The sequence below is a fragment of the Tenrec ecaudatus genome, chromosome 6 (assembly GCF_050624435.1).
Source record: "Tenrec ecaudatus isolate mTenEca1 chromosome 6, mTenEca1.hap1, whole genome shotgun sequence".
Classification (NCBI taxonomy): Eukaryota; Metazoa; Chordata; class Mammalia; order Afrosoricida; family Tenrecidae; genus Tenrec; species Tenrec ecaudatus.
The window spans coordinates 99,494,861-99,517,708 of record NC_134535.1 but is presented as its reverse complement, the minus strand read 5'-3'; the positions used below and the strand labels follow the sequence as shown (position 1 = coordinate 99,517,708).

Here is a 22,848-nt window from a genome sequence, read left to right as displayed (position 1 = left end):
CTCGAGTGGGTGAACACCTCCGTTCTTGGCTTCGCACGAGAAAGAAGTCCCGCGAGTTTTTATGAAGGTCAGAGAAGTTTCCGGTTGTACAGTCTCAAAGAGTACACGCTATTTCAGGGCAGTGTGCCAAACTATGCCGAAGTTGTGTTGGGGCTTCAGGCAAACTGCTGGCACAGCCCGCCTACATGTGGTGAACTCAAGCCAGAGAGGGCAGCTGGGTGAGCAGGCGTGGGAGGGAGGGGGTCATGGTAGTGAGAAGAGAGAGGCTGTGGGTCCCAAGCAGGCCAGGAGTGGGTTCTGAGGGGGTCCGCCCAGGCAGCGTGTGTGCCCCTCCTACCACCACCTGCCTCTGGCTAGGAGCTCTGTAAAAAGAGAATGGCTTTTCCCTGCCACTAGGGTATTTCAAACCTCTGGCTGGGGAGGAATGGTTGAAGGTATTGGTTGACCCCATTGGCTGAATTAAGCCCACCTGGGCCTAGTTTGGGCGCCCAGGTGCACCACCCACCTGGCTGGGGGCTTGAATTGGAGCATGCTCAGTTAAGGGGTCCTCTCCTGATTCCTCCCCAACGTCTCTGCAGGCATGGGAGAGACAAACCCCTGTCCCTGTCTCCAGCTACCTAACACTTCCACTCTCTAATTTCCTTTACCTTTTCCTGATATCAGCCATCTCTCCCATCCACTCTACTTCTCTATTTGGTTTAGTAATCCATTGCTTTTGAGATGGATCATTTTTCTATTAAGTGGAATCGAAAAATGCACCAGAGTTAGAGCCCCATTTGATGCTCCCATCCAGTTACTAGGGGTGAGTTACAAAGACTGAACTGAAGAGAGATGCCGGGTGATTTCCACGATGTCCAAAGAAAAGAAATCAGGGAAACCAGTCTTTTAATCACGGACTTGCCTCTGAGGGAATGCTTTCCGGTACCATCAACTGCCCTAAACACAGGGCAGAAGTTATCCTTCCTTCAGTGGGTATCTCACTAGTTTTCTCATAGAAACCTGGACTACTCACTCCCTCGACCATCAATACCTAACTTCCCCACCCTCTGAATTCAGAAATCTTTCCCCGTGGTCTTGATAGTTGTCTATTACCCGTATTCACCTAACATTTTGCACAGCCTTACTACCCTAGCAAGGTGCTAGAAGGAGAAGTGCTCACCCATGGAACACTAGCACTGTGTGCTTCCCAGAGGACTCGTCCTGGAAGCTCCTGATCCGTCTCCTACTTGCCAGATTCCCTTATCACCTTGACGCATATCTCTCACCTCATAGTTCCCTTTTTACTCCTATTTTATTTCTCTTTCAAATTCAATTTTATGCTTTCTATCCTTGAGGGCAAATATACCTACAGAGTTGTCCCCATATGTGATCATAATCAGGAAACTCTGAATTTCCTGTCATCCTAGAGTTTCTATCACTCTGAACTTGTCTACTATCTAAGTCTGGTAGCCAGATGTATTAGCAAGAATTCATTATGTACACTCATGCAAAGACTTCACGTCATCACCTAACGGAAGGCTCGCCCAGGCCTGGACCCAGGTATTCCAAATAAAAAAAGTGTAAATCCTATTCCAAACGAAAGTATATCCCTACAGATGTTCTTCAATTGAAGTTCGTCTGGAACTCACTTTTAAGAAATAATATTAACTTTGACGGCCATAACATGTTTCCTCTAATAAACAGTGGCTAAATTTTATTAAGAATTCATCATGTTCCAGAAACTATTGGAAATGTTACATGGATTAATTAATAACAAGTATTGAAGCAATCCTATGGGTAGGAACTACAGTTACCTCCTATTATGTATGCCTTCATGTATAAGTTAGACTGTTCTGTATGCTTTTCACACTGTTATTGCAGGGGGAGTGAATTATTTAATATGGCTTTTCTAGTCAAAGTCTCTAATTCCCACCAAACAATCTTTTCCTGCATGGGTCTGGTAAGAAGGTAGGAGAAGACACTGACAGGACTCACCTGTGAGTAATTGTGAACAGGATTCCCTGGGATGCTATCCTGGTGTGTGTAAATGAGCTCTTTGAGGTGCAAGAGTCAGTATCTCATTATCAGCAAGAGCTGAGATCCCTGTTCAGTGAACCACCTGAATCCCCAAGAAAGAGCAACTGCAGAACCAGGAGTCAGCATGGCGCAGAGAGATGGACTTCTCAACCCAGGGAGCAAGCAAAGCTGTGCTTTTGTACAGCAGGTTGGTTTGTGGCCTGGGCTGCCTCTGGGAACTTAACTGGGGAAGCTGGGCTTGCTGACCCACTAAAATGGAGCTAGATGCTTTCAGGCTGAGGGTGACTGGATTGGAGTGCCTCTGGGCACTGAATTCAGGGAAATAGGTTTGCTGACCAGTTCAGCTTGAACTGAGTGCCTTAGGGTGGAGATTTATAGCAGTGATATGCCCCTTTGGGCATGTTAGCAGCCCAGACAGAACATGGTAACATGTCCTGAGAAAAAACTATCCTGAGCATTTCTCACTGTTAACTTCCATTATGAACACTTTCATCATAAATTTTGTCTGTGAGTTCTTTGTAGTCATTGCAATGGATATGAGACCCCAGTGAGGTAAAATGAAGAACGCTAATGAAGACATTATGTTATGATGCTTTTAATGTGTAATTCAGTTATATGAAGTCAGAAATAGAATTTCTGAATTTAGAAGCAGAACTATGTATACATTACTTGTATGATGCTCTCTAACCATTAACTGTTAAGTCATTACAAATACAGCCATTAGAAAATGGTTCTAAACCTCAGAAATGGGTAATACATGTATATGGATGATGTTGTCAACAAGCATATAAATGTCATGTCAACCTTTATTTCTCATAAATAAAATCTCTAAGTAGTTGTATGGCTTATGTGTGACAATAACACATACTAATGATTTAAATCTCTGTAAATTGGCCACTAATTAATTCCTTTAATTGGCAATAACACGTACCATTTATGGTTACACATGACAGCACCTTCTTAGGAAGTCAAGACAAAGATGCCAATAATAAGCCCTGGGTTTCTGTTCACTTTCCGAAGCAGAAGGCGTCTACAAAAGGGCTATGTAAATCTGCCTCTCTATGAAGACTGAGATACTGCCCACACAACCAACCTCAGACGGAGGGGGGGGGGCGGGGGGGCTCCTCTGAGTGTAAGGGATGGGGTGAAGTCTCCTCCTTGAGACTCTTCATTAGAGGCAATGAGTGGGGGGGGGGGGGAGGAGAGGCGAAAAGAGGAGCCGACCCTAAGGACTCAATAGAAAACAAATGTGTAGAGAATAATGATGGCAACATATGTACAAATGCATGCATTGTTACAAGAGCTAGAAAAGTCCTCAATAAGATGTTTTGTTTCTTTTCAAAGTAATGAGTTGTAGTCAATTGATAAAGCCTTCTCACGGTCATCCCTTCCATGATGTACTGTGATGCTGGCTCCGTGCCTGTGGCTACCATCTCATTTTGGTTGTCATTTTCTCCTATAGTTACAGATCCCATGAGGGTGGGATTAAGACCTGCCTTCTAGTGCAAACCAAATCACACCTTGTTTCCTCGGGGATATCTTTGACTCTGCCTATGAGAGGGTGTGGCATCTTTGGCTAAGATCAAGTGAGAGGGTGTGGCTTAAGATAACATCCTTTGTACTCCTTGGATGGAGGTATAAATGCTGGTGCCAGCTACCAACATGGTGCCGCACAGCACAGGAAAAACCATACTTCTACTCCCTGACTTGAGTTTTGGTCGCAGCAGGAAAACCTGCTGTGACTTTTGGACATTCTGAACTTCGGATTCTGGGCCCTGCCCTGCATTTGCCTCCCCACTGCCTGAGCTTCAGTTTGGGGATTACACAGCACCCACTGCCATGGGAAGGCATTTGCTTTGTTTGGTACGTTTCTGAGGGAGGTTGCAGCGGCTTGAGGGAATGTGCTCATGGAAGAAGCCGTGGGGGTGATGGAGATGAACAGCATCTTGGAAGAGCTGGCCACTTGGGAGGCTTTCATCTTCAACTCCTTGGGACTAGTCTGCTATTAATTCTAAAACAACTATTGCCACAGGTAAAACTTGATGCCTTAAGATGTAGACTCTAACCATTAACAGAACATTGTAGTTGTTAGTTCTTATTCTCCAATACTAAATGAATGTCTTGGGATCTTGTTGAATCCTGCCATGATTGTGTTTTAGGGAGATATGATCATAAAATTATAAAAGTTGGGGGTGGGGAGGGAAAAAATGAGGAGCTGATACCAAGGGCTCAAGTAGAAAACAAATGTTTTGTGAATGATGATGGCAACAAATGTACAAATGCGCTGGGCACGATGGATGGATGGATGGATGGTGATAAGAGTTGTATGAGCCCCCAATAAAATGATTTTTAAAAGAAATAATTATAAAAGTGAGGAAAATAAAATTCCATCTATGGAAAAGAGGTGGGAAACCAATCAAAGCTTTGTCTGTCTGAGTAAAACTAACAATACACAATTAATATCAAAGGTTAATAGAGTCAAAGTCCGGTCCTTTCAATAGAGGAGTTTTTCCAAAGGTCTTCATTACAAGCTTTTGTGGCTGGGGCAATCCGAAAGGGTCTTTTCAACTAGCCAGAAATGGAGAAAACAAAAGAAAGATAGCACGATAGTTTATTGTGCCAGCCTGGCCGATAAACACAAGTAGGATTAATTGAAGAGTGGAGGGATGAATGGATCTGTGAGCCTCGCCTTGCTTGCTCTATGCCTCAATTTAAAGGGGTACACTACCTGTGGGATGCCTAGCCTGTGGACTGTGTCGCTGTAAATTGAGGTCCCTTTAATCCCACACGATTGGAATGTTCATCTCTGGAGCTGGGGACCGACAGTTGATGACAGTTGGTGACCTGCCTTGCTGTTTGCTGCCCAGCTCTCTCTACAGAAAGGGACTGGCAACTGGCGGCTCGCAAGCCTTAAAGGACTGCTAGTGTCTCACTGCTTTATAATTTAACTGTTAATTTCTTGTATTAGCTATCTGTATATAATTTAATGGTTCATTTCTTGTATTATATATCTATCTTTATAAATATATTTAATTACTAGCAATCTGGTTTGTCTCTCTAGAGAACCCTGTCCAACACATCATCCTTTACTTGTCTTAGTTCGAATGACTCCCTTAAACCAACCTTTCTTATTCCTTGTGGTTATCTGTCTGCCTACTAGGCAAACTGCTCTTCCCATCCTAGATTATCATGGAGATTCCACTGTCCTGCCTTGTCTCCTTGAGATCTCACTTTGGCAGTTGGGTGGTTGTCAGAAGTAGAATCAAGACACTCAAGATGTCCTTAAGGATTATTTCAAGGTTTTGGGTGGAACTTGGGCTTTGGCTGCAGGTTAGGGAATTGCTTTTGATTTCAGGCACTAACTCAATTGCAATGAATGAAATGTGTTTACTTGACACAAACTTGGGCATTTATTTATCCTCAAAATAAAAATTCTCCTGGACACGAGGATTGTACAGATTATAAAACTGAGACATAGCAAAATTAAGTGATTATTCCATGGTTTATAACTAGTGAGTGGTAGAGCAAAAAACATATCCCAAGTGTCCGGTCTTGGCACAACAGACTCCATGTTGAGTCCTGCACCTCCATCTTAGCTCTCAAGACTGACCCCTAACCAACCTCCCCTCCCCTGCTCAACCCCAAATGCCTGGAACCAGCTCGTCCCGGAGCCAGAATGTTTTCTGAAGATATGTTCACTCCACCCGTCCCTGACATGTAGATAAGATTAGTGACCTTTTCCCCTCTGAGGTACCTGTGTGCGCAGATCCTCCCCAGCCGTGCCTGCCGGCAGTGGGTATAAAAACGCCCAGGATTTTTTTCCCCTCTGCGCAGCTTCAATAGCTCAGTACCCTGAGTTGCTGAACCCGCCCACAAGCTTCTCAATAAAGCCTGCTTCTAAAACTCCGTTAATTGGGTCTTTGATTTTGTTTTCGCGTCCAAATAAACCTTATACCAAGGACAAAAGAATATTCCACCTCCTGCCATATATGTAGCCCCACTTTTGGATTAATAGAAGATTCCTTAAAACTCAAGGTCAGTGTCCACTTTGAAAAGGTTCTTCAGCATTAGTGAGTGCATTCGTCCTAAGAAAATCCGTTCCTTAATTGTTTAGGAGCACACTGTCTTTCCCACCAGTATTGCATTGAATTGTGTTTACCATAAAGGGATTGTGAAGTGTTGTCAATGGGACCTGGTTTGGAAAGTCTTTAGAGATGTTATCGGTTAACATGAATGTTGGTTTTATTAGGTAAATCAAAATCCAGTTTGACTGTGAGAAGAGACAGATACACAAAGGGAAGGATGCCAGGCAATGGCGGAGGCAGAGTGTGACTACAAGAGAGGAACACCTGTGTCTACCAGAAACAGACATCTAGAATCTTCAGAGCGAGTCTAGCCACACACAGAACAAACACACCAAGCCCAACCCAAAGAGAGGCGTGGTGATCCCCTCAGACGGAGTGGAACTTCCCCACAGTGTCTCTGCCCCATAGTATGTAAATTTTTACAGAACTAGACACACACATCTCTCTCTCACAGAGCTGCTGCTGGGTTCAAAGAGCCTACCTTTTGGGGGTTAGCAACTCATCACTTAATCTCAATACCACCAGGGCTCTTATAAGCCCCCATAGACACACTGAATCTGGGATTCATGGCGGATTGTGAGAAAACACGGTTTCCTTTTTATAAGCCACCCACTTTGTGGTACCTCTCACTTTATGCTTAGGAAATGGAAACAGAACTAAAGTCTAGCTAACCACAGCTGAAGCTAATCACAGAAGAGGGGTGAGAATTCGCTGTTGTTTTTTTTTGACAGATCTGGAAGACAGTGAGATGTCTCTTGACTGCTTTGCTTTCCCCAATCCAGTGAGTGTTTTATGCCCTTCTGGGTATCACAGTACATCTATATTGTCCTATTCTTTTCTCAGTCTACATTCCACTGAATCACAGTGGTTTACATCCTGCCCCTGATTAATGTTCCTAATGACAGCATCTGCATAAGGGTCCATTCTTTAACGCATGAGCCTATTAGCCCCGTTTGTTTTTGTCCTTTTCATAGCTAGTTCCCTTATTCAAAGTTTGAGTTAACAATACAATAATACAACATTAAATCAGTCAGCTTATACGTTCCAGAAGCATGGGCACTTGGTAAAGATTAGAGCAGGAAAAGACTAAAGGGTTTAGACATAGTATTACTGTTGTAGGATCTGTAGTCTGGTGTAGGCGATGATGACAGAAAATGAGCAGGCACTCAGAGGAGGAGAAAGCCAATCTTTATTAAGCTGGCAAACCTAGAGGGGCAGCTGTTCCCAAGCTCTCGGCCCAGAATGAAGGGTAAGCAGGCCTTTCATACTTTCCTACTTCCAATTTGTAAGGGGTTCTGCGAAGGGGTTCTGTGAATGTTTTTTTGTTGTTGTTTGCGAATATGTTTTTACAGAAACAAAAGTTTGGTCAGATCAAGCGATGTTCAGAAAGTACATTGGTGAGACATTCTGTGGTCAGGAATTCTTCCTGGGTTGGTGGACCACCTCCAATTGTTTGTAGCCCTGGGTTATTCTGGCGGTTTCACTGTTTCTCCACTTCATTTTGAGATATTTGATTTTTAAAACTTATTTTAAACCCTTCTCTCAAAACGAACACAACAGGAAATGAATACGGTACTCCTGGTAGAAAATTTTTGCCTACCTGTATAGAGCATATAAACTCAGAATATGAACTAAGTATCGCTCAGCCTTCATGACATCACTCCAAATGGCCTTCCAAGAAGTGAAACCAAGATAACATACCACCACCATGAAAAGGACCTTATCTGGAAACCATGTGGGGTAAAGGTTTTCATTTAGTGAAACATGGGCTTATCATATGGGCATAGGAACTAGACCATTCCCACCAAGTAGCATTCTCTTGGGCCTGCAGCTCTAGCTGTTGCTCTGGGGGAGCGCTCCCCTCTTTCTTAGGATATTGTTATTTGCTGGGTTAATTAACATCTGTGTGAGAGAACATAGATCAACAGCAATTATACTTGTCTTGTGATGAGAGCAATAAAGAACTGCCTTGCAGGGTGATGGATGCTGAACACTTGCAACTCCATCTTGCAAGAAAAGGAAAGCCCTACAAGGCCCCGCAGAAATGCGGAGTCACAGCAAAGAAGTCAACAAGTGGACTAGGAGCCACCCCAGAAAGTCTGGGGGCCCCTGAGAAGACCAGACTGACGTCAAACGTCCAGCTGGACTGCCTGTATAAACCCGGGTAGAGAGACTGAGAATTCAGTTAGGACCCACGGAGACATGGACTCCTGCTCTCTCCAACTCTACCCGGGTGAGGACGCCCATGAAGCAGGCAATGCTTAACGGGCTATGACGCTGAATTAATTGTGTGTTACCCTTACAACTTAAGTACATTTAAAAATTGTTAGACTGATGTGTGCTTGCAGTGAATAAACCGAGCATTCGAAAATGTCCAAGAGCGTTAAGTAATTATTGTTTGCGCCGCTCGTGACCCTCCTGTGCATTCTTAACCGGAATCTAACTCAGTCGCTGGAGACACTGCGCCAGGCCACCCGGTTCTGAGGCTAGAACTCTTCGCGTCGCCAGGAAACTTCTTGGAAATGCTAATTATAGAAGGCTGACCCAAGACCTTCAGGCGATTCCGCTGACAGTCAGTCACAAAGGAACTGCTCTGGGCGGTTCACTGGCCGGCCGACGGTGGCGTGCCCGGCTAGCCTGGGCTGCAGACCGCGCGGGCCGGGCCGCCGCGAGCGGGGCGCAGTAGGACCGCGGGGACGCCGTCCTCGACTGCGGGGCGGGGCCTCGCGGGCCGCAGGGTGGAGCCCCGCTTCCTGTGGGCCCGCCCCGGGGGCGGGGCGGGATGGGCTTGCTGTGGCGTTGAGGCGCTCGGCCGCGGCTGCCCTCGTCGGTGAGTGGGGAAGGGTACCCGAAGCCCGGCGCTCGCCCCCAGGAGCCCCCGCGGAGCCGCGCCGGGGTCCCGACGTGCCCGCCGGCGGGCTCGGGGCGGGGCGACAGCGCTTTTGTTCTTCGGTGAGGACGGAAACCCAGGCCGCGGCCTCGGCCCCGCGAGCGCCCGCGCCCGCGCCCACGCCCGCGCCCGCGCTTGGCGGCCGCCGCTCGGAGCCCGGGCCGCCCGCCCGCCCGCCCGCAGCACTCGCCGCTCCCCGAGCGGCTCCGGGCCGCCGCGCACGCCCCAGCCCTGCCCCCGAAGGGCGGTGTCTCGCTTGTGTTTTCGTCATTCGCTGTAGAGGTCGTGGGTGGTGAGGCAAGTGTGCATTTTGTTGGCACGGTGCAACGATTGGCGAGGCGGGCGACGGAGCGCTGCGTATGTACCGAGTTCTTTCTGGTCGCGGGAGGGAGGTGGGGGGAAACCTTTGTCTGCTCGGTTGCGGTTTCCCCTGCGTTGCGCGCTCCGCTCCGCCGGCGGCCGTGTCGGCTAGAGATGCTGGCCGGTCCCCGGCCAGCGTTCCCTCTTGGAGGCGCTTGGAATGAATAGATGCACACGCTTTTTAGGTGGTCCCCAGGGAGGCGGGAATGCCCGGAGGGTCCTGAGTTTTGTCACAAGCTTCCGGGGGACTGTGCCGGAGCAGTGCATTAGTAATCCTTTCAGTGCCTGCTTTCAAAACATTAGGTAAACAGGGGACGTACCTTAGGGTGGGGATGAATTTTTAATAGGCCGGCTGCTGAGGGCTGGGGATTTTGTTTCTGTTAAATGTGTGAAATCATGTTGAAGCTAGTAGCTGTTAATATGCCCCTAGGCCAAGGTTTTATTTATTGATTTGTTAACTGTACAATAGATTTCGATTATCTGTTAATGTTCGAACTCAAAGCCATACATTTTGGCGAGATTCCACAGCGACGCCTGGACATTTTTTCACAACCGCACATTAGGCCAGGTGACCTGGGGAAGGTCAGACCTCTCTGGAGAATATGCTTTCTCTTTAATGCAGACTTTGGAGTACATTAATTGGGACTTTCGAGCCTGTTTTGAATCAGTTTCCCATTTAAAAGTCCTGCCCACTAAGCAGAGTGCAGTCCAAACCCGGTGTTAAACAATGAGTTCCCTTCCTGCACTTCCACTACCCCTCCCCTCAAAGCCAAGACCTTTCTCTAACCACTCTTAAGAGCATCTATCATTGCCTTCTGGACCCTCCCCCCAAAATAAGCCCTGTGATAGATTAATCAAACCCTGTTTACTCAACTCAGTGTTCTTGAGTAACAAATCAGAGTTCTACTTAGCGTTTATTTTGGAGAGGGCAATGATGGGCTTGAGGACTACCCAGGAATTCTAACTCAAGAAGTTCATTGCCATCAGAACTAGTTTCTACTTTTTTGATACCTAACACAGAATGAAGTGTTTCAGGTGTTTAAATGGCTTCCCTCAGTCAAGCACCAAATGTGAGTTACTCGAAAGGCCATTTAAGAGAAACAGCTTGTCACAATGTCAAACAAAAATACAAATGAAATCAAACGTTATCGGCACGATTTGTCCTGTCAAAATAGAAGCGACGTTAGCATTCACTGACCAACTTAAAACCAAAGCATAATACGATTAACCAATCAAATCAAAGTGGTAAGAGACTTACCCTAACCCTTAAAAGGACTCTGATTTTTAAAAAAAGAAAAGAGGAGAAAAAAAAAAAAAGAATGTACAGATGTGCTTTATACAATTGATGTATGGATATGTATGGACTGTGATAAGAGTTGTATGAGCCCCTAATAAAACGTTTAAAACAAAACAAAACAAAACAAAATTAAAACTAGAAAACCCTAAAAAAAAAAAGAGACTGATTTCAGCTTTCTACCCATTTCCCATTTGGGATGCTCTCAGTAGGGGTTCTCACTCATTAAACCATATTAACTAATTCACTCATCTTCCATAGGTACAACCTTAATGATACTCAATTGCAGTGGTGTGCCATGTAACAGATTAGCAATTATCAAGTGTTTATTGCTTGTTCCTGGCCCCGAAGATGTATGTCTGGAGGAGGGTGGCCTGCAGGAATGTATGATAATTGAAGGGCAAAATTGTGTTTAAAGGTAATCCTTGTGGCACAGGAGGTTGAGCATTGGAGCACTACCTGAGTGGTTACAGCCTTGGAAACCCTCTGAAGCAGTTCTGTCCTGTCCTCGAGGGTCATGAGTTGCATCAACTCAGTGGCAATAGGATTGTGTTACTTCTGAGCTATCGGCAGGTTTAATTAACTGAGTGGTTATTCACACTCTAATCTGCTTTTAGGTTGATTCCAGCTCATAGTAAGTAACCCAGTAGTTTATACCAACAATAAATCTTCATGGGAGCAGACAGCCTCATTTCTCTGGAGCCACTGGTAGGTTTGATCTGCAATCCTGTGCTCAGTTGCCTAAAGCCCAACCCAGGTGCCACCAGGGCACCTTATTGACTACTACAAAGTAAATGATCTGCAGAGGAGCTAAGTACATAATAACAAAATGTCTGGAAAATGTTAGCAGCTAATTGTGCTGGTACAGGAGCAAGGAAACACCACAGAGGATCACTCTGGGAGAAAATTTCCCAGACCATACAGCCCATGTCTAAAAGTTCAAATGGGGTTAATTTCATGCTTGTTTGTAGCCCTGATTGACTCTTGGAACGGATATTCCTTGACTTTCAGAGACGTTGCCAAGGGCTTAAGCATGACCGAAGGTATGCACTGCATTGTTCCTGATAGGAAGTTGTGGAAGGAAATCTATATCCCAAGGTCAAACTGATTTAAGCACAGTGTGTAGTCCAGACAACATTTGGATTGACCAAACTGTTCTTCAGGTTTAAGGCCAGGGTACATGCTAGCAAGCCACTGGAATTCACTATTCATTCTTCTAGACGACCTTCGGAAGTTCACCTCTCTCTGCCTCATCTGTAAAATGCCAACAGTAGCATCTTGTAACATATAAATTACAGCAGGTCCTGTTGCTTGCTGAGTCATCAGTAAATTCTAGATACTAGTTTGTTGAAAGGAATAATTCTTAAGGTCAGAGATAATTAAAATCATGTCTTAATAGAAAATTGCTGTTCTCACTTAAATTGGTCAGTTTTGCATTAATTAAATCCATCACTGCATTCTCTGTTGTAGACTCTAGGTAGGGATTGCCACACACTACTTTGGTTTTCAGTTGCAAGCTTGTTTTAAATCAAGAATGCTACTGTTCAACTGACGTTGCTTGGGCACATTTGGACCAGGTTTCTTCTTGCACACTACTTCCCTGGTGGCACTGCGCCTTACTAATTTGATTCCTAGATCTTCCCTTTGTAATAGAAACTAAAATGTCTACCTAACTTGTTTTAAAAGATGTATTCTAAAATCATGGCTCCGCCCACAAAGGAATACACTTGTAGTAAAGAGACAATGGAAAGAATGTAACCACTAAAGGACCCTGAAATCCTAACCCCTACAATCTTGTTGTGACCTTGTTTGGAGAAGTAAGGTAGCCTTTGTGATGTTATCAGTTAAGGAAGTAGGGTGGATCTTCTTCCCTCCTGAGTGCTGGCCTTATAAAAGTAGAACAGGCAAAGTGACTAACAAAGGGATGGCATCGTTAACATCTGGCTCCTATATCTAGGAATGCCCATACCCACTGGGCTGTTAACCACACCAAGGTCAGTGGCTGGGAACCACCAGCATCTCCAGGGAGAAAATGCTTTCTACGCAGCGCAAAGAGTTCCGGTCACGAAAGGAGCGGTGGTACTCTGCCCTTTCGGGTCACTATTAGTGGGAATTGACTTAGTGTCAGTGGGTTTGGTTGATTTGTGGAGGGCACATTTCAATCCATAACAACCTCATTGTACTTTTTATTTATATTTCCTAAATGGTTCATAGTGTTGAACTTTTTTTCCCATGTTGGCCAATGTGTATGTTCTTTGGAGACTTAGTCAAATTTTTTGCCAACATTTAAATGGGATTGATTTAAGTAGAGAGAAATTCTTTACATATTCTGGGTATTAGTTCCATATCAGGACTATCATTTTCAAATACGGTTTTTGAGGATTTTCTTTTCCCTGCCATGATTTCTTCTGCAGTACCAAACACTTATATTTTCCGTAAGTCTCAAGCTACCTCTTTTTTTGGGGTCACAACTAAAGTCATAACTAAGTCTAAGATCATAACTCTTAGAACTCTTAGCAGTTACGTTTTAGGTCACTGATCCACTTAAAATGTAAGTTTTGAGTGTATTGTCCAATTAATTCTTTTGCAATTGGATATCCGATTGTCTTACACTATTAGTTCTTTCTCCCATTTAATTGCATTGGTCCCCTTGTTAAAAACCTAGTTCTGCATAAAAAACATCAGGATTATTTGTGTTGCCCGAGCTTTGAAGTACCTTTTGAAATAGGGAAACTCGAGCTCCAGTTGGGCCCTCTTTTCATACTTCTGCAAACCAGGCCTTTAGGGTTTAGATAGGATTGCCTCTTTATCCTGGAATGTGGGGTGTCTTTCCACTTACTTAGGGTTTCTGTGGAGCTGCTCTGTTCTGGACCACATGAGTAGAAATAAACCTGAGGGCAACCACGTTTTTGTGTGTGCCCTAACAGATAACTGACCCTAAATGTTCTGTAAATGTTTGATGCTGTTTGCCTGTGAAGCCATCTGGGGTTTTCTTTGTGGGCAGTTTTAAAATATTTATCCTATCTCTGCTTCATTTTCTTTATTAAGACATTGTATTCTTGAGTTAATTTCTATCATTAGGTTTTTCTAGGAATTTGTTCTTTTTTTTAACGTAGGGGCCCTGGTGTTATTGTGGTAATGCATTGGCCTGCATGTCTACGTGGTTGGCAGTTTGAAACTACCACCAGCTCCCTGGGCGAAGGACTGGGTTTTCTATCCCATCATGTTTGTCCTTGAGCCATAGGATCCCATGCTTAAGATTGTTGTGCTCTGTGTGGTTTTGATGAGGAGCCATGGTGGCACTATGACTAGACTTCAGGTTGTTACTGCAAGGCCAGCTGTTCTGCAGGAGATAGACAAGGCTAGCTATCTGCTCTGGTAAAGATTTACAGCCTTAGATGGCAGTGGGCTTGGTTTTTTTAATAGAGTTTTCATTGACATGTTCAATGTCTTGAAGCTTCACTGAAACCTAGCCAGTGTCACAGCAGCCTGCAAGCTTCCACTGCCAGATGGGTGGTGGTTGTGCTCTGGGTTCACTGGGTGGGAATTGGACGTGTGTTGGCCTCATGAAATCAGAATTTTATCACCGATGCGCTACTATCCCCAGAGCATAGGTACCACCCTGAATATAACAGATTGCTAGAACTGTTCTCCCTGTGTGACTTCACCGACCTATGGGTCCCTTGAATCACTAATTTCCACCTTTGGTCCTATAAAATTTGTCCTAACGTCATGCCAGCAAAATACCTCAGCTTAGGTTCTTGCAGCCTTTAAACAGAACCAGAGTGGACCCTATACTCCTGCAGTGTGGACCCCATCAGATGCTGTTTGTGACTTTTACTTGTCTCTGGTGCACACTAGCTTGCTATTCTGTAACGAATCCGGGGTTTTCCAGATACAGTTGTGTTAGTGCCTCATGTTTCCTTGAGGTACACGTCCACAGAGGACTCCAAGGCAGAATTACTATGGAAAGCTCAAAGGGAAGGATACCTAAAAGCTCACAGGGAAGGATACCTAAGTCCTCCTGTGTACTCTGATCTGTAATGTATGTTTACAGTGGGGATAATAACCAGAAAGGGTAGCCTGAAGTTTGTCTCTGGCCTTGGCTCTAGAAAGAAGCAAAACAAACTAGTATAGCTGTTCTTTCAAGAACAATGAGATGTAGTGAGTCATGTTGCTTTGAATTTCCTGTTGCCTCATCTGCTGGCATGCGTTCTATTGGCAACACCTGATGCTGTACCCAGATTAATCAGGAAATGACTGTTTTCCCACTTCAGGGAGAAGGTAGTTTGGCTCAGACTGGTGAGCCTTATTTCAGTGGCTTATTTTGCTGGCCTCATTCTGGATAGGCAGGCTGGTTGTGACTCTCATCCAAATAGGACTGCTGTGTAATCATTTTGCATGGCTCAACAATCAAGGCAGAGGGAAGCAGCCTTCAGGAAAGCAAATGCCTTGTTGCATGTGTTGCAGAGGGCGGTTCTGCACAAGAACCATTTAAAGTGTTGTACAGCAAGGATGCCACTTTGAGGGCTACAGTATGACTGACCCAGTCAAGATATTTTCCATTCCCTCCTATGCATGTAAAAGTTTGATGAATAAGGAAACCTGCAGAAGAATTGATGGCTAATGGTTAATCCATTTGTTCAACATATAATTAATTTTTGAAGACTTGTAGGCATCCATCTCCTGGTTTATCGAGTAAAACATCTTTCGGGTGCCCTTTGACACTAATGCTTTCATAGGGACACTATTGAGTCCATGACTCAGTGGCACTGAGTTTGGCTTAGTTTAAGGGGCCTCAAAAAGTTCATAGGAAAATCCCAATATCTTTTAATTTCACTCCCCCTCTGCCCCCACAAACTTGTTGAAGCCTCCTTATATAAACCAATTCTTGCTGTGGTGTTTTGTACACCAGGTTGTTTCTTGCCACGTCATCTGACCTGTAGCGGATGCTGAGAGTCCTGAACAATAGGGTGGGTCCTGCCTGCAAGAGCTCTCTGGGGAAGAGCCAGGGAACCTTACTGACTATATGGTAATATCCCTTGAAACCATTAGTACAAAAAACAGCGCCATTAATCAGCTTAGACTTGACTGCCGGAGAGACACATTGTTCTCTTACACTGTTCAGTGTATAAATATCCAGGTGATACTGCACAGAACTTGGTCTGGCCGACTCTTGGGAGTTGGCTTGATATCTGACACTCAAGTTTACTAGCAAAGCCTTGTCTTAACCATTTATCAGTTTTTACTGCTACATTTTTTTGGAATCTACCCTGTGTCCCTCAGCCATGCCTGTTGCCAGTCCAGTGGATACATGGACAGCCTTGGGTGGGGTGCCCTACCATTAAGGGCTGCACACCTTATCAGCACCAACATTAGAGCCCCACCTATTGTGTATCTGCAAAACTTAGAGCCAGATAGGTAGGGTTAAAATACAGTCCAACTGCCATCTATATTTAGGATGAACATTTTGGGTTTGATAATTTCCCTGTAGCTTGTCTCTTAGCAAAGGTCTTAGGGGAAGTCTCCAGCTGTGAGAGGATCATACCCACTTGACACCTATTACCCTCGCAAGCGTACTGACCCTTTGCCCAATTCTTGATGAGAGTCCTTGGATTGGTAGGTTCAATCCACAGAAACTGCCAGGGTAGATGGTGGTAAGGAAGGCAAGACATTGATAGATTTTTTTTTTCTCTTTTCTTCTTTTACATTTTATTAGGGACTCAAACAACTCTTACCACAATCCATACATATACATACATCAATTGTATAAAGCGCATCCATACATTCCCTGCCCCAATCATTCTCAGGGCATTTGCTCTCCACTTAAGCCCCTTGCATCAGGTCCTCTTTTTTTTCCCCCCTCCCTCCCCCATTGATAGAATATTTATGCCTTTTCTGGCCATTATTGAAAGAAAGATTTTGAAGTCTCCAATTATTATTCCTTTGTTAGTTTTTGCTTCATGTATTTTGACATTGTTGCATCTATTGATCACTTTCCTGATGGATTGATCCCTTTCTCATTATAAAAAGTCCTGCTTTATCTATTAGGAGCCCTGGTGATGTCGTGGTTATGGGTTGGGCTGCGATCCTCATGGTTGGCAGTTCAAACCCACCAGTAGCTCGTTGGGAGAAAGGCTGGTCTTTCTAATCCCTTAAACACGCAGTCTCTGATACCCACAGAAGGTTGTTCTGAGTCCACATTGACTCAATTGACATTTTCCCGTCTGCTTTGTCTTAGATTATTAGTAAAGCCCCTCCAGCTTTCCTGTGGCTGCTGTTTACATACATGATGGTTTTCTGTCCTCTGACTTTCATTTTATTTGTATCTGGATTTAAAGTGTATCTCTTGTAGGCAGTATATAGTTTGATTTTGGCCTGATACTTGCGTCATATAAATTGAGTAATTTTAAACAATGAATCATTTATTATATTCTCTACATATGGCCTCTCTTCACATTAATTGTAGAGTGGAAATACTATGAACCTGGCTTAACAACACTGTAGTCTGGCCAACCTTGTATCTATGGAGCATTCTGCCTGTATTTCTTCCAAGACAGATTTGTTTGTTTCTCTGGCAGTCCATGGTACTTTCAGTAATCTTTACCAGCCAATACCATAATTCAAACACATCAATTCTTCAGTCTTATTTAATGTCCAACTTTTCTTCACATGCATAGGAGGCCATTGAAAACACCATGGCTTGAGTCAAGTGCATCATTTTTGTTTTTTACTTATACATAGTTTTATTGGGACATAATCCAAGTAACATTTTAATAGTTCAATTATATCAAGAAGAGTTGTACATTCATTATCACAGTCAGATCTTCTGTCAGTGTTCAATGCAACCAATCTGTTTTTAAGAAATTCTTGAAATTGAGATGGAACAGACTGAAGGTTATATTTTTGGCTCTGGTGGACTTGTTTTTAATATCTTCAGCTTCAACCTAAACATAATAGTCAATTTGATTTCTGGAGAAGTCCCATGGTATATTGTCACCTTCTGTGTTGAAAAAAGGTGTTCACTGTGAAAAAGTTGTTGGTCTTGCAAAATTATTTCATGGAATCTGCTGCTCCTTCCTCTTTGTGTCCAACCATTGCATTCCAATTGTCAATAATTTTCAGTGCATCTTGATTGCATGTTTGATCAATTTAAGACTGAAGATGTTGGTAGAGTCTTTCAGTTTCTGCATCACTAGCTTTAGTGGTTGGTCCATAAATTTGAGTATTTGTATTGATTTGATCTAAAGGTGGATAGATAGCCCTATTATATACAGCATTATACTTACTGATCTTAAAGTGCCTTTTTTTGATGAGGAATGCAGCGCTACTTCTCTTGATTGTCTCGATAATTCTCTTCTCACCACAATAAACCATATGATTTTCTGATTCAAAATGGCCAGTACTATGAATTATGAAGGCTCATGAGGGAGGAGCAGGGGGGAAATGAGCTGATATTAAAGACTCAAGTAGAAAACAAATGTTTTGAGAATGATGGCAACAAATGTACAAATGTGCTTGACACAATGGATGGATTGTGATAAGAATTGTATCAGCCCCCAATAAAATGAATTTGAAAAAAATGATTGTTATCTGAGGTGTTATTGAGCTCATGAGCCTTCATAATTCATAAAGTGTCATATCACACTGTCCGACGTCTCCCATCACCCACTTTTCTGTTGTCCAATCGGTTCCCCCTTTCTACCCCACCTTCCCTCCACCCTCCAGGATATCCATCTTTATGATGTGTTTCATTTCATTGTTGGCTGCTTCTCAATTTTCCTAGAGTCATACTTCGTACACTCCAAGTTCTGATTATTAAATTCATTTTTGCAGATGTTTCTTCTCATTTAGAGTCATGCTCCATCATCAGTAAATGAAGGTCCCCAAAGCCTTACATGTGGGATCCAGTTCCTCAATTGAACGGCTCCTTAGGAGCAGCTGTGTGATTCAAGAAGAAAAAGACAACAGACCGCAAGGCACAGGGACTTGCCCCAACCTCAGGGTCAAGAGGCTTGCCAAGCCTCCCGCAGGTATAGACTTAATAGAATAAGCAGGTAGTAGAATGAGGCAGCAGCTTCCCCATTGGTGTTCCTAAGCTCTCCCCAGGGGAACAATCTATGATTGGTGTCAGAAGGGAGTCGGCATGTTGGGTGGGCTAAAGAAATCTGCATTCTCTAAAGACAGGCAGCCTTATGGAGGGCTCTTGTGGGGACTTTTTCCAGTCTGGAGAAAGTATTTGAAACTGTAGTTGTCTATCAGAACTGTGGAGATCTTTCTTCAGCTCAAGAGCCTATTGTGCTGATGATGTGACCAGAGGGACCATCCTTGAGAATACCACCTTAAAATGTCCACCTCGGGATAACCTGCAAAAAATTCCCCAATAACAAGTGCTAGACAACCAAGTTTCCATGGGCTTCCTGGTTGGTGAAATGACATCAATGTAAATGGAGGTAACACATCCCTTTTGGGGTCAGGGGATCACGTGAGGAACACCCCCACACCTTGCACTATGTGTGTCTCATCCTTTTCCTGTAACAGCTGTAATTTGTACTGAGCTCCTCTCAGGTCTAACAAAGTACCAAAACTCAGTGAGTAGTGGGAGCCAGGAGGTTTAGAAGTAAGAGATCTGGTGACCTCCAAGCTTATGGCTGGGCTGGAAATGGAGGGAACCCCAAATTTGTATCCAGCAGGTTAAAGTGGGAGTGTGTGTCAGGAAGACTCCCAAGCTTGCAGTTTGTTGGTGTGTTGAGCAGTCTTAGACACACACTTGGCCGTGCGGTGTCCTCTGAGTCTGATCTAGCTCTCAAGTGTTTAGGGTGAGGATGAAGCAGCACTACATGTGTAATTGAGGGCAGAACAGAAGCGATAAAAAGTGGAATTTTATATCAACAAAGCAAGAATTAGGTGTATCTTCAGCTATCTCATTTAAAACAAACCATAAACGAGACCAGGTAAGGAGAAATTAAAGCAGCAAATGCAGATTCGCTATAAGATGGTTATGTGAAGAGGAGCGTAGAAAGTCAGTCTGTGGCTGGTGTGGAAGCATTTCCTCAACCATCAAGTTGATGCCAACTCATAGTGACCCTGTCCAAAACCAAACTCCCTGCCATTTGTCATGCCACTCACAGCGACCCCATAGGTAGAACTGCCCCTTTGAGTTTCTAGGACTGTTTATGGAGTCGAAAGCCTCATCTCGAACAGTGCTGGGTGGCTTCAATCTAGGACCAAGTAAAACTGCCCCTGTGGGTTTTTGACTGAGGCTTGGAATATTTATGGAAGGAGACTGCTTCCTCTTTCTCTCTTGCAGCAGCTGGTAAATTCAAACCATTGACCTTGTGGTTAGTAGCTTGAAGTGGTGTCGCCCACTATGCCACCAGGGTCCCTCTTGTGTGTTGTTTTATTTATGAGTACAAGGCAACTGCCTTATAGAAATTAACAATCTTAGCATATTGTAAGGTAGTTATGGCATGGTACACAAGGCATTGTGTTTATTGTTGTTAGGTACCTTTGAGTCAGTTCTGGACCCATAGTGACTATGCACAGCAAAAGGAAATGCTACCTGTCCTTTGCCATCCTCACAATTGTTCCCATGCTTGAGCCCATTGTTACAGCCACTGTGTCACTCCCGCCCTCCTTTTTGCTGCCCTGCCCCTCTACTTCACTATGCATGATGTCCTTCTTCAGGGACTAATCTCCTGATAACATCATGGCCAGAGTATGTTAACATGAAGTCTCACCTTGCCTCTAAGGAGAACTCTGGGTGTCCTTCCAAAACAGATTCTTAGCCTGTTCTTAGCCTGGAAGCTCCACTGACACCTTCTCACATTTGAGTTAATCTGCTGATATTTGAAATATCAGTGACATGTTTTCCAGCATCACAGCAACACAGAAGCCACTATAGAATGACAGACTGACAGACTAGTTCTGGAAGACATGCTTTTTCATGCTGGAAAATGAATTAACTACAGCGTGCATTCAGTCAATGGTTAATGTCTAAGGGGTTTACATTTAGCAAGTTGTCTTGAGAGGAAGCCTTGGCCATGTCTCTGAGAAGGCAGAGGTCCCTCGGAACTAAGGTCCGAGGTTGGTGGCAGTAGGCCTCCATTTATAATGTCAGTCTTGAGGTAGTCCATGATGGCCCTCTGTTGAGTGACCAGAAATTCCAGGTTTATACGTGACCATCTTATTTGGACCTCATGGAAAGGGCCAAGGTGACCAAAGACCAGTAGGTCACATCCTGTGTTAGAGATTTCCTCCAAGGTTAGAGATTATGGAGGTTGTTTGGATTTGTCTTAAGGCTAGTTTCATAAAGATGAACTTGTTCTGCTTTTATCAGCCTACTGGTGCCAAAGTCAATTTACAGGTTGTTTACCAGATTCTTCACATGCTTCTCCCGTTTCTATTTTTATAGTTAAGAATTTCTAAGTAATTTGTCTGTGATTTACAGTTAATAGTTAGAGAGCTTTACAAAAACAGATCTATTCCTGTTTCTGAATTCATATTATTTATTAGTACTTAACAAGAGGGTAGTTTGGAAGCATACCTAACAATGACTTCATGTGTTAGTGATCTGGGAACCTTTTAGAAATATGCTGAATAATATTAAGAGTGAATGTGTATAGACCACTATAATTGAGACAATTTGATAACGGAGAATTGGAAAGGGGGAAAATAAGGTTAAAGATCATAGAGATCTACACCTCTTCCCCTCTTCTGAAATACAAGCAGCTGAATAGACAGGTTATGTCTGTGAGTTTGAGTGGCTTGGATCAAAGAGGAGAAAAAAGGTCTTGGAGATTGGGGTGTAGGGTAGGGGGATTTACTCAAAATAGGATTACTGCCAGATCTGATGTTTTTTGTTGTTGTTGTTGTTGTTGTTGTTTTTAACAATTTATTGGGGCTTATACAATTCTTTTCACAGTTCATACATATACATACATCAATTGTATAAAGCACATCTGTACAGTCTTTGCCCTAATCATTTTTTTCTCTTTTCTTCTTTTACATTTTATTAGGGACTCAAACAACTCTTACCACAATCCATACATATACATACATCAATTGTATAAAGCACATCCATACATTCCCTGCCCCTCTGATGTTTTTTAATATTTGTGCTCACAAATTAAAACCAAGTCTCTGTCCTTGTGTGATTTTTTTTTTTTTGCCCCCTCCAGAAAACGTTGGCTGCTTTTATGCAGGAAAGGAAATTCAGCCACTGTTGGGAATTTGTCAGGTCAGCTACCACCAGGTAAGAAGTGGGGATTGGTGAAGGAGATGTGGAGATTTCAGGGCAACATATTGAAAGGATTTGTGGGAGGAGAAATAACAGTGATAATTGTTGTTTGTAAATTGATAATTGTAAATGATAATATCGCCCATAGTTTGAAGTCTCACAAGTTTTAAGTGTTCTTGATGGAAACATTCTTAAAGATTTACTCTCTTTCTTACCTTTTGCAGCCCCCACATTTATACTGTCAGTCATCGTTAGAATGTTTTTAAGTTTTCATTGTACCCCTCCTTAATTTACATAATTCAGAATGCTTTCCCAGGCTTCCTTGACATCAGAGAAAAGGAAGACTACTTGCTACTTTGTGTTAAACTCCTTCATCTATCTGTTCTATTAAACTTCATAGCAAGGTTATGTGAAATACATAGACCTTTGTTCTTAGGGTATTCTATTAAATAATAATAAGATGAATACCTTCTCCAATCTTTAGCCCCTTCATACAATTGCTTCCACTTTTGTGATCTAATCAGTAACTTGTGTGAAGTATATGATCTTAACAAGGGTGAGAATGGTGATATAAATGTAAACAGATGACTTGGAAACTTTATTATTTTTTAAAAACATTTTATTAGGGGCTCATACAACTCTTATCATAATCCATGCATATACACACATCAATTGTATAAAGCACACCTGTACATTCTTTGCCCTATTCATTTTCTTTTATTTTTTTTACATTGTATTAGGGGCTCATACAACTCTTATCACAATCCACACATATGCATACATCAATTGTATAAAGTATATCTGTACATTCTTTACCCTAATCACTCTCAAAGCATTTGCTCTCCACTTAAGCACTCTGCATCAGGTCCTCTTTTTTTCCCTCTCCCTCCCCGTTCCCCCCTCCCTCATGGGCCCCTGATAATCCACAGATTGTTATTTTGTCATATCTTGCCCTATCTGGAGT

At 43.4% G+C, this 22,848-nt stretch overlaps 1 protein-coding gene across 6 annotated transcripts in view; it reads left to right on the top strand.

The window, feature by feature from the left end:
- Positions 1–8,859: 8,859 nt before the first annotated feature.
- RESF1 (retroelement silencing factor 1) overlaps positions 8,860–22,848 on the top strand; it is a 29,734-nt gene continuing 15,745 nt past the window's right edge. Inside the window, exons 1-2 of one of the 6 annotated variants that reach the window (XM_075551902.1) lie at positions 8,860–8,931; positions 21,826–21,899. The gene's annotated coding sequence lies outside the window, so the exon portion shown is untranslated. Of the gene's footprint in view, positions 9,054–9,195; positions 9,349–21,825; positions 21,900–22,848 lie in introns of those variants that run through there. The other 5 variants (XM_075551901.1, XM_075551900.1, XM_075551906.1 and 2 more) reach the window with 5 other exon arrangements.